Source organism: Anomaloglossus baeobatrachus, chromosome 1 (genome assembly GCF_048569485.1).
Source record: "Anomaloglossus baeobatrachus isolate aAnoBae1 chromosome 1, aAnoBae1.hap1, whole genome shotgun sequence".
Lineage (NCBI taxonomy): Eukaryota > Metazoa > Chordata > Amphibia > Anura > Aromobatidae > Anomaloglossus > Anomaloglossus baeobatrachus.
The window spans coordinates 529,860,412-529,866,377 of NC_134353.1; positions in this window are offsets into that span (position 1 = coordinate 529,860,412).

Below are 5,966 nucleotides of genomic sequence, written 5' to 3' on the forward strand. Positions count from 1 at the left end.
CTTTTAACATTTGCCTGGTTATAAGGGAAGATCTCCCCTTTGTCCATACTCGTAGAGAGTAAGTTTATAGCATGTCTTCCAAATGACATCCTAGCTTGCATGCAAAGCCATAAGTGTAAATATCTTTTCATAAATATTAATACTTTACCAAAAGTGAATTGTGCAGTCCTTTCATATACTGCATCTCTTAAATTTAAAGAGAACCTGTCAGGTGCAATATGCACCCATAAGCATAATGCTAATGAATGTGCAGTGTCAGAGGATGATTTCACTCACCTCTGTTGCCATTGTCACTGGACCCTGGAGTTTGGGTCATGCGCATTACTTCAGTTTGAAGCCAGGACACGTACACCTGGCTTCATAGTGCGCATGACTGGAACTCCGGGCTCATGCGCATTGAGCTGACATTCAGCGGCAGAGAGGTGAGTGAGATCATGCTGTGACACTGGACATTCAGGGTCGAACTAACATGCTAATGGAGCAGATAAGCCATGGGAACTAACTTCCAGGGGACTAGTGCCCTTGCTCATTAGCATAGGATTTCTAAAGATTTTATTTTTCCAGCACCCATGATGGCACCACGAGAGAGGGGATCCACCCTTCAAGGACAAGAAACTTCCAGAATAAAAAGGGGCGGCACCTCTCCTCGCATCAGTTGGTTTCCTGGCCTTGAACAGGGATTCACTAGATCCAGGATGGTCTTGATGGACCGAAGATTGAAGTCTGGCGCCCGGCCGTCTCTGGCAGCGGCACGTGTCCTGCGGTGATCGGCCGAGGTTCTGTGGAGCTGCCGCAGTGAACCCACGGGGGTCAGGCCTGCGTGCGGCATACCATACTCCGGTGACGCCAGGACGGATTCCAGGTGTGGGGACATGGTGTGGAGCCTGCGAGTACCAGGTAAAGGCCAGTCGACCGCAGTGCTCTCCCGCCGCAGCAAACCCATGGGGGTTCTGTCTGTGCGGGGGTCCGTCGTCTCTCACACTCACTCCTTACCATGTAGCGCCAGGGGTCAGGATGGAGGTGGCTGCTGCTGCGCTTCCCTGCGGTGGCATCCTCACGGCTGCAGGTACTGGCGCTTCCGGGTATCAGAGCGCCATGTTGTGTGTGGCAGGCGGGGGTGTCCAGGCAGTGCGCATATGCAGTGTGTTGGACGCGAAGTGGGACGTCATCTCCCGGAAATAGAAGGGAGGGGGTTGTGATTTTTTTTTTTTTTTTTTAAATAAAGAGCGGCAATCTTCCTCAGTGGTGTCTGCTCAGTACCATGGCTGACAAGCGGTCGGCTGTGTCTCCTTTGCCTCCCTCCTCTCCAAAGCCTCCCTCTGATTCATATACTGCCTCCCAGAAGCGGTAGCAGAGAGATCACCGGCTCTGGAGCCAAGTGTGGGATGACTGAGGATCGGTCCTGCAAGCGGAAGGACCCTGGCACCCTTGACAGAAAAAGACCCTCTAAAGGAGGGAAGTCAGATGATGTCCCTGCTGACCCAGTATAGCATCTGTGGGTGAGTGATGGCTCCTGATTCCCGCTTCTAAACGACAGTTGTCTTCTCTGTGTTTTTCCTAGGATCCTGATAGACCTAAGAAATGTCAATCCAAGTCTAGGCATAATGAACATGCCTTGTGCAGTAAGGAATTATCCGGTTCCTGGACTAAGAGGCTGTGCAGGGGCTGCATTCAGCAGACTGTCAGAGGAACAGTCGGGATTTACCTCCAATCTCCGTTCCATCATACGGGAAGAGGTCAGGGATTCCCTCAAATCACTGTCTGGGGCGCAGAGCGCTGGGGCTTCTAAACCCCCTTCACTTACCCACGAGGACTCTGATGGGGAATGTGATTCCCCTGGCTCTACTTCCCGCCCCCGTCGCAGGTACGATATCGTGTGATAGCTGGCGTAGCGAAAACTATCGCTACGCCAGCTTCAAATGCGCTCACCTGCCCTGCGACCGTCGCTCTGGCCGGCGACCCGCCTCCTTCCTAAGGGGGCGGGTCGTGCGGCGTCACAGCGACGTCACACGGCAGGCGGCCAATAGGAGCGGAGGGGCGGAGATGAGCAGGATGTAAACATCCTGCCCAGCTCCTTCCTTCCGCATATCCTACGGAAGCCACAGTGACGCCGGTAGGAGATGTTCCTCGCTCCTGCGGCTTCACACACAGCGATGTGTGCTGACGCAGGAGCGAGGAACAACATCGCACCTGTCGCTGCACCGGCATTATGGAAATGTCGGAGGCTGCAGCGATGATACGATTACGACGATTTTGCGTTCGTTAATCGTATCATCCAGGCTTTACACACTACGATATCGCATGCGATGCCGGATGTGCGTCACTTTCAATTTGACCCCACCGACATCGCACCTGCGATGTCGTAGTGTGCAAAGCCGCCCTAAGTCTAAATTTTGCAATATCCCTTGTGAGGGGGAGTATCTGTTTGGGCCGGTCCTGGATGACATCCTGGAGAAGGTTAGCGACAAGAAAAGTGGCTTTCCTTTTCCGTCATCAAGGCGGTCCTTTCGGAAGAAGCCAGTTCGCCGGAATACCCAGCCAAGGGATCGGAATACCTGGTCCGATAGAAAGAAACCGGGAAAGGGGTTCATGTTCAAGGGGCCCTCAAAAGATCAGCATAAGTCATCCAAGTGACTCGCTTTTCCAGGTCAGAGGGAGACTCTCTCAGTTCCTTCCGGCTTGGGAAAGGATTTCATCCAGTTCATGGATCCTGGGCCTAATAAAATCAGCCCTCCGGCTCCCCTTCCATCACCCTCCTCCTCAACGATTCCTGGTTACCCCTCTACGTCGTTCTCCTGCGGAACAGCTGGCTTTGGAAGCAGAGATCAAACACCTCCTCTTCAAGAAGGTTCTGATGCAAATTCCCACACAAGAACAAGGGGACGGATTCCACTCCACCCTCTTTCTGGTGAGAAAGCCTGACGGGTCCTATCGCACCATCATAAACCTGAAAACCCTCAACCAGTTCCTTCACATCGACAGCTTCAAGATGGAGTCCGTGAAGTCCATTGTGAAATATCTGTATCCCCAATGTCACATGGCAGTCATAGACTTAAGCGATGCATACTATCATGTCCCGATCCACTCTCTCTTCCAATGCTTCCTCAGAGTAGCCATACACATGGGCAGTCGGGTCTGCCATTTTAAATACAAAGCTCTCCCCTTCGGTCTGGCCATCGCCCCAAGAATATTTACAAAGCTAATATCGGAAGTATCCGCATATCTGCGTCAGAGGGAAGTCCTTCTAATTCCTTATCTGGACGACTTCTTGATTGTGGGCACCTCAGCCCGCCATTGTGCAGCTCTTCTGCGGCAGGTGCAAGCCTCCCTGCGGGAGTTGGGCTGGTTGATCAACACAGAAAAGTCCAGGTTAATCCCATCCAAGGTTCAGCTGTTTCTGGGACTCACTTGAGACTCAAACACTCAGATGTGTCATCTACCACACTCCAAGGTGGAAGCCCTCCAGTCCCAGATAGACCGGACTCTGCGGTGCAAGTGCATGTCTCTCAGGGGTGCGATGTCCCTTCTGGGCTCCCTCACTTCGGCCATCCCGGCTGTCCGATGGGCTCAGTCACACACCCGGGTCCGGCAGTGGAACGTCTTGCAGCATCAGACCACTCATGGGGATCATCTGGACAGTCTCATAGTTCTCGGCCTCACACGCTCCAGTCCCTCTATTGGTGGCTGAAGCCTAATTACAGGCGAAACGGCCGTCGTCCCCTGTGAGGAGCCGGCATGCAGGTCTCCTCCCGCTAATGATTTTATCCTGCACTGAAATTTTGAAATAAAGAACTTCGGACACAACAACGGTAATTGCGGTCAATTTCTTCTGCTACATATTGAATGGGACACTTACTTTTGTGACCAGCACGTTGCTCCCAGATTATATACTCTGCTGGTGATATATGTGCATACAAGTGTGTTTCCAAACGGTAATAGAAGCATACAAGTGGTGCAGGGCTCATTTTTTCCTTGTTCGTTTGCACTTATATATATAGATACTGCAATACCACTGTTGCAGTATAAAGTGAAAATCTGTCTCCCATGGAGCTCAGACTACAGATGAGCTCCAAAGAGTACTGAGATAAGTGTCAGGGGTCAACAGCAGACGTCAAACTGTCATAACCCATTGGTTCCCATAATCGCATCAAGGTTAAGGGGTTGACTAATAGCCTGCATCAGTCACACACAGAGCTCAGAACCTGGGTGCCCTTCACACATGCAGACCCCTTACCAGGATGGTAATTTACATATTAATGTTGAAAGGGGATAACAAATAGGGTTTTGACATGCATCTTGGCAAATAATGTTGCATGTAGCCTGGCCTTGAATTGGTATAGCTAATCATGTTTGTTTTTTGACAATAATGAGGCCTGAGCTACAGTGACTTTTGTAATCCTACTGGTTCGACTTTAGCTATGGCTGCCATCCAAAGTAATACATTGAGTTGTATGCATTTGGTTGCAATACAGCTGCCATTTAGTTAAAATCAGTCAGCAATTAGTGCTGAGTGGGCCCGGACTATAAATGTCCGGATTCACGCGGTTTCAGCACTATTTCCGGGCCCGACCCGGGCGCGGGATTCCGGCTGCACAATACGGAATCGGCAATTAACAAAAATGAAAAAAAAAACAATAAATAAATTAGCGTTTCATACTTACCGAGACTCTGTCATGGCGGCACACTGCTTCCGGGTTGCGCTTTCACATCCTGTGCTATGCACGCAATCACACAGCTTTCGTGTTTTCCCCGCCAACCGGCCGTCCTCTCAGCGGTGATTGGTTGCAGGCTGACGCGCCCCCCAGCCTGTGACAGTCTCTGCCGCAGTCATCGCTTATCGCGGCTCAGTAATAGGCTGCACTCAGAGCGGACATTCTTCTCTATAACTGCTCGCTCTGACATGTAGCAGTGATGTATGTGTCACCGTGGGACTTCTCCTGTGGATTACGTCAGAGCTGCAGGGTGTTTGGGCTTAATAAAGAGGTGAAGCAGGGTGTGTTTTGTACTTTATTCCAAATAAAGGATTGTTCTGTGTCTGTGTTTATTTACTGTCATTTACAGGTTTGTGTGATGCAGGTATCTGATAGACGCCTGTGCCATCACACAAAGCTAGGATTTAGCAGCAGCCGTGCGCCGCGATTAACCCCTGCTATTACCCCGACTGGCACCACATCACACCAGCGGGAAGAGCCGGTATCGCACACCGGTATGGTCACATCTAATAGATGCGGCAATACCGGGCGGCTGCGGGCTGAGGATATACCAGCCCTCAGCCGGCGTTATCATGGCTGGGGATGAAGATTTTTTTTTATTATTTATTTAAAAAAAAAAGCAAGCGTTTTTTTTCTACGCCGCAGTCACACTTGTGAGGAACTCCCGCGAGTCTGACATCGCAGAACAGCTGCAAACTTCTGACAGGAGCGTGCATGTGTTTCTAGGTACATGCACGCTCATGTTCAGACAGCAGCAGGCTGTGCCGTGTGATGTCAGACCCGCACGAGTCTGACAGCGCTTCGACGGCACTGCTGAACATTTCTGACAGGAGCGTGCATGTGTTTCTAGGTACATGCACGCTCATGTTCAGTCAGCAGCAGGCTGTGCCGGGTGATGTCAGACCCGCACGAGTCTGACAGCGCATCACCGCCACTGCTGCACACTTCAGACAAGAGCGTGCATGTGTTTCTAGGTACATGCACGCTCATGTTCAGACAGCAGCAGGCTGTGCCGGGTGATGTCAGACCCGCACGAAAATTGCATCCCTTGGCCCCCAAAAGTAAAAAAAAATTAAAAAAATACTGCCACAGGTGGAAAATTGTTGTTGAAAGCTGGTGCAGGCGATTTCAGCACCAAATGTGCACCTCCTGGCAAGAAACCACGGCAAAAATCGCGGAAAAATAACCACGGTAAAAACCGCGGCAAAAACCGCTGCATAAAAAATGCGTTTTTTTGCCAGGAGGTGTAGATTG